This window comes from Athalia rosae, chromosome 1 (assembly GCF_917208135.1).
Source record: "Athalia rosae chromosome 1, iyAthRosa1.1, whole genome shotgun sequence".
NCBI classification, from domain to species: domain Eukaryota; kingdom Metazoa; phylum Arthropoda; class Insecta; order Hymenoptera; family Athaliidae; genus Athalia; species Athalia rosae.
The window spans coordinates 29,069,616-29,080,365 of record NC_064026.1 but is presented as its reverse complement, the minus strand read 5'-3'; the positions used below and the strand labels follow the sequence as shown (position 1 = coordinate 29,080,365).

At 42.8% G+C, this 10,750-nt stretch overlaps 1 long non-coding RNA gene across 1 annotated transcript; it reads left to right on the top strand.

Annotated features, from left to right (window-relative positions):
• Positions 1 to 3,167: 3,167 nt before the first annotated feature.
• On the top strand, positions 3,168 to 10,087 carry LOC125499718. The gene is made up of 2 exons (XR_007276698.1): positions 3,168 to 9,043; positions 9,113 to 10,087. It is a non-coding gene; the product is annotated as an uncharacterized LOC125499718 (long non-coding RNA).
• Positions 10,088 to 10,750: the final 663 nt, after the last annotated feature.

The following is a 10,750-nucleotide window of genomic DNA, read 5'->3' as shown; positions in this document are numbered from 1 at the left end:
CACAAGAAGACCCTCCGTCCAGGCGTGACCTCTTGTCCCGATGCACAGGTTCCTCGTAATTAGCGAGCTCTTGCTGCAGCATCAGCTGCTTCCAGCGCGTCGTATATATATATGTATGTATATATACTACTTTATAACGTACTCGCCGCGAGGAAATGAGACCTTGGTCCAAATACCGCAGCATCCGAGTGGAGAACTCCGCAGCTTTCTTCTCCCTCGTTGTGATCTTTTCTCTTATCGTCGAGTGATAATACCTCACGTACAGCGTATACCGATACTCGTGTACCGATACTCGCAAAGATTCGCAGGCTGCGGGTGAAACCGTTTTCGCGCCGTACTTATACCGATGAAATTTCGTACGTTTCGATAGGAACGCGGGGAAAGTTGGCGGCCGCGAACTGTACTCGGGCAGCGAAGATTTACGGCGGCGGATTCCGAAGGTGTGAAACGAATGAATCGTCGGAGCTAGAGAAGATATCGAATGAGAAGAAACGGTCGAAGCGGAAGTCGGAACGTTGCTCGTAGACGGGATAGAACAATTACACCGCATGCTGCATCGGCGAGATTTATTCGTCCAATCAATGCTACATGACTTTCGTCACGGACACGACGGATATACGTATAAAGGAGTCGGCGGCGTGTGCAGAGCCCCGTGTCCCCGCTCCTTCGATATTCGTGCGCCCCTTGGAATATCCTCGACTGAATCCCGATCGCAATTTGCACAGCACCGTCGGTGATTCTTAAATCCCCCGCGCGGCACGATCGAACCTCTCGCTGTAACGTACCTCCGTATTTTATTGTTAGACGAGAATTATAATAGTCTACAACATGATTCGATGCCGTTCGTAAATTTACTCTATGTATACATACTTCCTATTATATATATATAGACACATAAAAGCTGGCTAAGGTAATTAAGACGGGTATATAACGGTAACGGAAACGTGCAGACGTTGAGATTAGAAATATCCGTTAACTGATATAGTTCAGGATATTAGAGAAAAGAAAAAAAACAAAAAAAAAAAAAAAACGACTCCGGAATATTTATGGAAACGAATCAAAACGTGTCGTGTAATTGAAATCTTTTCTTCCTTTTAAAATATAGCGATTCGGTTACGGGCGTTTCAAAGAAATTTATACGCTCGCCTTGTCGAGGAACATCGAAAAAATGCAGCGGCTCTGAGCGTTTTTGTGTTACACCCTTTTCGACGGTGAGGTAAGTCGGTGGTCGCATATTATTGCGGAAACGGAGATAGACCGGAATCATGGTTCGGCGTGCATAGGTGATTGTGTGACGTCAGACGTGTCGCCACTCCCACCTTGGCTCGATTCTTTTACTTGGCGTGTATGGTAACTTGCGCTCTGCGAGAATCAACCGATACAATAACGTTGTAACAGTAGGTCGATCGCTGCACCGCGTACCGCTGCTACCCTGACGCCCCCCCCTCCCCCTTTTTTTTTTATTCTACTCTTCGCAGAGTCAAAGTTCGGACTACGAATACGTGATGAAAATTTCTCGCGGATAACTTATTCGGGAATTTCAGAAACTTACGGACGTTTTAATATCGTTCCATTTTTACCTTATCGCGACGAACGCGAAATTAAGAAAACCATATGAACCCGAATATTAACGTCGGTATTCGGTGGACCGCCCGATTAACGAATTCCGGTTAATTAAAATCATAATTGGAGGGAGAAAATTTAATTGAGTCAACAAAAAATTATTTTCGCGGTCGCTTAAGCTCCGTTATTCGTTTAGAATTATATCGTTGCACAAGTTATACATTAGGGTGGGTTGAAAAAAAATTTAGCCAGCAACGTAGCGCTTTGTTGTGAGTCGTCACCTTCGGGGCTGAGCAGAGGTGACGCCCCACAACAAACCGCGCGCCCGTGGCTACCTGACTCCAGCAGAGCTCGGGCTCCCTCGTAGACCGAGAAATTCTAATATTTCGACCCATGCGTGGATTGGGACGAATCAAAGTGGGTCTGCGACTAAACCAATCGATGTGTCTTGTAATTTTTCTGCTCCCAACAGCGAATAATTGATGATTACTCGATCGATTCTTGAGCAAAAAATAAATCATTGTTTTAATTGGGTTTAATATGCTTTTCTTACGTATTTTGATCTCAGGAATCCGAATCTGGAAGAAAAAATGATCTATCTTTGAAATTGACCGAGTTATCGCCAATTTTCAGCTTTTTGGGGTCAAAAATAAAAAATTTATTTTACAGTCTATATTAATGTAATTTGAGCTCAGGAATCCGAATCCGAAAGAAAAATTGATCTATCTGCGAAAATGACCGAGTTATTCCCATTTTTTTGCGATTTTTGGCATAAATTTGAGGATATCTCGAAGGGAAAAAATCGTAGCTCAATTTGGACAACGGATTCGTGTTTCTGAGGTCAAAATACATAAGAAAAGTGCCATACGATTGATTTTAAAAAATAAAAATTTTTGGTCAAATTTTGAGATTTTTCCAAGGGGTACCCCTTACGATTTTTTCAAATTTTGGCCAAAAATTTTTATTTTTTAAAATCGATCGTATGGCACTTTTCTTATGTATTTTGACCTCAGAAACACGAATCCGTTGTCCAAATTGAGCTACGATTTTTTCCCTTCGAGATATCCCCATTTTTATGGTAAAAAATGCGAAAAAATGGGGATAACTCGGTCATTTTTGCAGATAGATCAATTTTTCTTTCGGATTCGGATTCCTGAGCTCAAATTACATTAATATAGACTGTAAAATAAATTTTTTATTTTTGACCCCAAAAAGCTGAAAATTGGCGATAACTCGGTCAATTTCAAAGATAGATCATTTTTTCTTCCAGATTCGGATTCCTGAGATCAAAATACATAAGAAAATCATATTAAACCCAATTAAAAACATGATTTATTTTTTGCTCAAAAATCGAATTTTTTTTTGGTTCTTCAAGAGTAATCTCACGTATAATCAGCTCAGGAATCTAAATCTGAAAGCCCAAATCATCTACTCATGCAATCTATCGAGTAATCGTTAGGTGGAAGAAATTTTTTGGCTGACAAGTACCCCACTTAATTAATTATTTATTCACAAAACGAGTGGGCTACCTCAAAATATGAGTAATAAATTTTCTCCAGATTTGAAAATTTTCTTTTCTTATAAGGTACAAATTCTGCCCCTATGCTAAGAGAGTAATAAAAAAATTTTCTTTTAACCCACCCTATTATACATGTATACCGCAATAACATTTCTGTTTACTAACGAGCCGTAAGTCAGCCAACGTTATTTCATGCACACGTTGTTATACACGCGTATATTGAGTGGTCAGTCACGCTATACTTGTTAAAAGAAGTAAGAAAAAAAAAAAACGAAGAAAAAATTAAGTAAAAATTAAATAAAATAATCTCCGACAAGTTACACACCTCGCGAAGGAGTTTTGCATTCATGAATTGATGTAGCCTTTGCCGTTGTACCGTTTTTTTTTAAATATAACTACCGCTAACAATTAATGCAATGTAATTACCATTATTTTATTATATCTACAAAGCGTATGCGCGACCGCAGGTGTAATTAAAATCTCTGGCCGACTCCGGCTGTTAATGAATGGCCTGTCGTGTCTATGGGACGGAAGACCGATTTCAAATTTCCGCCAATTCGAAACGGAAGATTTTTTTTTCTTTCGTTTGTCGTTTTTTATGCCCGTCGAGTTTGGAAATCCATTATGATCTCATACACACACGTGCGGAATTCTTACCGTATTCGGCACAATCACTGTTGCGGGAAATAGTTTTTTTTAATTTTCTTAACGTTCTTCCGGTCTTTTGATAAACTGGGTCACGATATGCGGAAACGACGATTCGAGTATACGTTGCTGCATTGTCTTTTTTACTTAATTTTTTTTTTTTTTTTTTCCCGTGTTTTGTGAATAATCTAATCATTTTACGCCGAGTCAATCGATTGCTCACGTATATATAAATCCGACCGACGATTATATTGTTTCATTCCGACGATGACTCGAATTTCATGCATTTCATAGACGAAATTCCGTGGGAATTGAATTGTTCATTAGTAGAAAGTGACCGTTATGACAGTCGATCGAATTTTCAATGGATACAAATTTTGTATACGTATAATATACCTACTTCCCTCCCAGAAATATACGTTTTTTTTCCCCCCGCAGATTCGGATCGGCACCATTTTATTATAAAAATCGAAACCTCGTCGGCGGTGAGATCGTGCGATATTTTGAATCGAGGTTAACAATTTCTTGATCGTTTTTCTTTTTTCTCCCCCCCCCCTTCTGCGGTTCTTTCTTCGTTCGTTTTTTACCGGTAATTATAAAAGTCGGAATCGAAGTTCAGCCAACGATATACCAGCTGCCTCCGTTTAGGAGAACAATGATCCGATCGTTAGCGTACATATAAACTCTATATAGGAGAACAATAAGCGCTCGTATACGCCATACCCGTGCAACGCACCAACGTCTACTTTGCGACTAAACTTCGGCTACATATGTATTTATTTATTATAACGAGACTCGAGAAATATTGCGAAAGAGCGAAGCTGCTCCATGCTCCTAATTAGGCTCTGTAACGCATCAGGGCTCTGAGATGGATATACGGATGTTCATTGCGCTCCGCTGCACCCCGGAAGACCACCGGAAACTTCTGCCGACCGAGAGACCAGCGGCGCCTCGGTCGGTAAGAGATTTTCCATTACCGAGCCGCTGAAATTCCAAACAGGCGTTGTTCGTTGGAAAAGAGAAACAACAACAACATGCGCGATGATGAAAATTGTTGCGCTATTAACGTGTAACGTTATAACCCTGTTGGGGAATCGTTTAGCGCCGTTATATTCGTTAGTCGAAAAAGTAAACGCGTTGCACTCCGATGCGCACAGCTATCTATACGGGAGACGCCCGTGGTACACGGATTCATCGATAATTCGGTTCTTCCCCGAATGCCACTTCGCCACTGTCACTGTCGGATGATCGAGAATCTCCAGAGGTGAAATAAAAACAGGTGCGCCGGATATAGCGGGAACCGGGCTATACCGTATTGTCTTAATTTTTACATCGCGGTTACCAGCGGCGCGCGGTACTGTACACGTTATTGGTTCAACGATCGATTTGGAAAGCATGAGCGAAAAAAAAAAAAGGGCACCAAAAATAGACGAAACGCGCGGGCGACGCTCGATCGACGTGCGAACAAAGAAGTTCTGCAACGATGAATCGATCGCGGAATCGCCTCTTTGTTCTCCGGTCGGAATTGCACGAGATCGCCAAAAAATTTCACCCCATTCGCTCAACTCGTTGTCATCACCACCCGCGGGCGCGCAGCGGATAGGAGAGAGAGAGAGAAGAAGATCGGTCGTAAAATTTCATAACCGCCTTGTTCGGTTTTGTTATTCAATGTCATCGCGTCATTGGGTGTGGCGACGACGGTCCCCGAGGGACCCCTCCGCTTCCATCTTGATTCGTGAACTGCGTCGAGGAATATCGGACGTTGTCTCGACGATCGAATTCGGAGAAGATTTGACGCTGACGACACCGGAAGTAACTTAAAAATCGTACTCGACGGATCGAGACGTATAATTACCGGAAGTCTGTAACCGATCGCCAGCGAGTATTCCGCAACTCGGTTCAACCGCACCGATCGCCGGATTCGTCCGGCTCTACGTACAGCATCATGCGTCACTGAATTCCCCAGCGAAGTAAGAAGGCACTTCTCGTCCGTTGGATGGTCTGCGAGCATCGGCAAATGGACCGTAATGGGACGATTTCGAGTGATTCGATCGGCGAAACCGTTTTAACGGCTATAGCAGGCGGTCGTCGTAACGATGTTCCGATGAACCCTGACTCGGCATTACTAGCGCGATTTTAATATCTCAGCCGGAAACTTTTAATAACTACGCGATGATCGGTAATACGTGCGGCCGATCTTCGCGTCTCCACGTATACCCCCGCTACCGTCATCCGATGTGACACGGATGAATTACCTCGATATTGTTGTAGTTTTCTTCGTCATTTTTCTCATTTCGCGCCCGATGATTCCTCCGATCGCGTTTCGCAACGGTGCAATTCACATCCGAACGAACACCACAGAAGTTCTTTTGCCTAGGCGCGGACGAGGTGAACCGAGATGAAGAAGCGAATCGCGTCGGTCGTCTTCGATCGGCGATTGAAGGAACGTTAATTAATAACGATGGCCGAGAATCGAGGCGACCGCCGATCCGTGTATAGGTATTATTACAAGCTGAAATATTCTCTTCGATCCGAATCTCGACGCGGAGTCAAAACTCATTGTCAAAGATCAGAAGTTGCGCGACGCGTCGCTCGACCCCGTACGATCCGAAGATGATCATTCAGCTGTCACGCTCTCGGCGGCGCGACGATTTCGCCGCATGACCGCGTGTCACGAGGAACAGGGGAAAACTCTACGTCCGCTACGTGTAGTTTTTGTTCCGAGTTGAAGGGACGCGCGTGTCCGTCGCTCGCCGTTTGTAGATTTAATCATTTACCCGTTCCAGGAAGACACCGCGAGCGTGTAGCGTAGTTCGTGTATTTTCGGTTTTCGATGCAGCCGGACGAAATCGTGAAAGATAATTCGAAAGCACACGCGCCGCACCGATCCCGATCGTTATTCGCTTGGTTAATTTTGTTTGTTCGTACTGCTGATCCCGAGCGCGCAACGACCCCGATCGCCGATCTTCCGATCCGTCGATCCGAACGCTCGCTCTCTACCGCCGACTATTGTTCTACCCGGTCTCAATAACGCGTCCCAACTAATGTAAGAACCTTTGATGATCGTTATTGCGTTTTACGATCACCGTAACACCGAACGGTCTAGCTTTCAATTTTCAGCTCACGGTGTGCAGCCCGTTTGCAAAGAACGGAAAAAGATCGAACTCTCCACCTCGTCGAACCGGAGATATCGGTACCGAATTTCTCCGTCGCAAACGTCATCGTCTTCATCTTCGATCGAAAACGATCGAACGATCCGTCCATTTTTGACTGCCAGCGAAAAACACAGCGATAAGAGCGATCGATTTCCTCTTCCGATCCCACGAGGGGAGAAAATCAAATAAATACCTAAATCATTGCGGTGTATATCGGTCTCTCTACCGTTGTGCGCGGCGGTAGGGAAGATTCTTCCTCCGCAGACGTCCGCCTCTAAGCGAAGATTAATGATATCATTGTCGTTATATCGCACGCGGATGTAGAGGAAGCTTCTCGTCCCGATGTATCGTAGTCTAAGGTGCACGGGTGGTAGGTAGGTACGTACGTACAACCGTGTGCAGGTGAGTTGCCCGCAGCTCAAAACTTCCGAACGTGTAGGAAAAAGGAACACGGTCGGTGTGCGGAGGTAGGTATAGGTGGGCTATCGTTTCATCGCAGGTGTCGCGGTGGCGCAGGTACTCGAGCCGGTATAGATTCCTTAAAGCGTATTACATAGGTGAATTTATATTTGAATAGCTCGGTAGCCGTACTCCATTCTTACCTAGAGTTCCAACAGACGTGTATAATGGGGTACGGGAGAGAGATTCTTTGGTGTTCAGTGACCGAAACTCTCGCATGTTGCAGCAGCAGCAGCAGCAGCAACAGCAGCGGTATAATAGTATAACAAGGAACATCCAACGGCGGCAACAAAACTTAGTTTGGTTTAGAAATCAACGCGTTATAACGGCCGACGCCGAGTTGAAGTACGTTACATACATATAGTATACGTACGTACGTATACCTATGAGAAAAACGGCAACTGCAGCAATTACCTACTCCTCCCGTTAAGTCGTATCTTTTCCTTTTTTTTTTTTTCGCATTATAATTCTATACGTGATTTCAGACCGGACCGTTCCAGCTCTCCTCTATCACGAACGTGGATGGATACCTTTATTTGTCCATACTTTGTTTTTTTTTTCTCCCTTTTTTTTTTTTTTTTCTTTATCCCCGCAGCGCATTTTTTCCTCCGCCTTTTATATCCTCTCCCTTTTCGTGTACGCGTTCGAAAAGTTCGCCGGTGCCACAGCGGCGGAATCTTCGTCGTAATTTTCTGTGCTGTGAGGATAGAAAAACGGACAGGTTAACACGGAACCTGCGGAACGTTCTATTCGGAAGGAGAGAAAATAAAGGAGGAGGGAGTAGTAGTCTGTATCGGCTCCGGAGATGTGCGGATGAAAAATATTTTTCTTTCAATAAGGTCCGCGTGTATAACGCGCAAGAAAGTGATAGACGACCACTCCCCGCGACGCGCAAACAACTCGACTTTCTATCTTCAAAACCCGACACTGAACACCGCCGATTAACGTATTTTTTTTTTTTTTTTTTATCTTTTTACTTTTATCTTTTCCGATATGGGACCGTAAAAGATGCGAGGAATGAAAAAAAAAAGAGAGAAAGAAAAAACATGAAAATTATCGCCCGTCTTCGCGGTCGGTCTACGTGACCCGTGACGTTAGACATCGAGGTAGATGTATAGGAAATTGCATTTGAATGGTTCTTTGCACTCATTCACCTTGTTTTTTTATTTTTATTTTTTTCTTTTTTCTTTCTACTATGTTTTCCGTATTATAATGTTGTTGGTATTAGCCGGTGCAGATAACAGTTAATAAAAAGCATCGATGCACGTCTTATTTTGTTATTAACATTTCCGACCGTCAGTCATGCGTGCCTTCTTGTGTTTTTGTAACTCCCGTATCCCTGCGTTATTATATTATATACTAGATACACGCTAATTGCGAGTTCAGAATTCCTACCGATCACCAACTTTTTTCTTTTTTTTTTTTTTTTTTTTTTTTTTTTCTTGCACCTATTTAAAAGCACCGCAGTCGAAGGTGGCCTGGCGTATCACAAACGTTTACCTGAAACTGGTGCATGTACGTACCCGAGTTCGGAGATGGGGAACATAACGAAATTTTGTAGATTTCGTTGGGAATCTAGTCTTTACAGTTTCGGTCTAGTTTTTAATTTTAATTGTTGCCACGTGTGTGAACCGGCGTATACGCGTTTGTTACTCTGTAACTAATTCAGCGGCATTAAAATTCACGACTATACAATTCCCGTGTACGTATCACGTTTCTTTCGAAGCGCTAAAATAATACAAACTAAACATACTTTTAATGTCTCTTTTAGCAACGAGAGCACGAAACCAGTCATCGAGGTCGTCGTATAACCACCGCTGTACTTTCTTCGTTCAAACGGATTAAACTTCGGGATAACGATACGCCTGTATGTTAACTAATTTTCACAAACCGACGTGATTTCACTCGCTTTTCTCGCCGGAAACGATCGATCGATCGCTCGAGTAAAATTGGAGCACTCTGTACTCCAGTTTTCGTTCAAATTTCTGTAATTTCAATAATTCAAAAAACTTTTTTTGCGAAAGCCGAGTCTTTTGGCGTTTAATTTTTTCTATTCCTTTTGTTATTTTCTCCTTTTTTTTATTTTTTTTTTCTATCACGTTAGAGCTCGTTACGGTTCTCGATTTTCCGTAAACGTATGTACACGTATTATAAGATGGAAGTATAAAATCGGTAGGCGTGTAATTAAGCCACACGCTATCGTTCCCAAATTACAGTAATACGTATACTGTAATGTGTATGTATACACGATGCTATAATATACCTATATGCTTCGAATGTAAACCACTTCTGACATCTGAATATAATACATATATACCATACGCTGTGTAATGAGTTTTCGTGTTTTCTAAAATTATTTTCATCGCCTTGTACACGGGGAGTGGGTATCAAAAAAATAAACGTGCGCTTAAACTCTTCATTTTTAATTCATATAATTCGCGGACGATATGGCTACGTTTCTTTTTTTCTCCCTTTTTACTTTTATCTGTACACACGTGCATAATACAGCAGGTACGTATACGTCTATTATCTCGGTACAAGATTTGATTAATACGGGATCGGTGGCGTATGGGGTCGTTTAATATTCATCAGGTTGAATTCTTTCATTAAAATTCCGCTTATCTAGATGATTTAATTTTATTCTTTTATACGTACCATAGAATAATTCCGCAATATATATTAACATTGTTTTCTCCCACTTGATGGATGTTGGTCGGTATTAAAAAATAAAAGAAATAAAAAAAAAGAAAACTCGAGCGAAAATTATATCGAAATGATAATTTCCTCCCTTCCCTAGCGTTTCAACGTTGGCCTTGATCGGGTGGTGAACGATCAGTCGTCTCCGTTAAGCGTATATAACTGTATACAGGAGCTGAATATACCGTACTGCGGGTCCAGAATGAGGCATTGATATCGACCGTAGCACCCCCGAGAGCCGCCGCGCATGCTGCGGAATCTTTATCTAGGGCACGTCATTATTCTCGTCGAGATATATCCCTGTAGTTTCTGACCTTCGAAACTCCGTTACGTGTACAATACCTTTTTAAGTACTCTCGACCCCGTGCCGTCCATGTAACCTGGATTGTTCTCGTGTATCGGAGCGAAAGCTCGCCGGGAATTAAGGGTGGACCCGAACAATCGCGTTCGGTGTAAGAGAAAATTCGTCCGCACGCGGTACGAAGCGGAGGAGGATTTTTGATGATTTTCGACAATTTTTCGGCGTACATCGAGCTCGATTATTCGCCTTTTGATCAGCTTACAAGCCGCAGCGACGCGTTCTCCCGACACACCGTTCGATTATTGCGACGTTATAGGTCACTCGCATCCTTATTGCCCTACCGGCCGGACGTTGTTGCATCAACAACTCCCATTGTTTTACATTTCACCCCAGTGTTTACTTCAAGGCTAT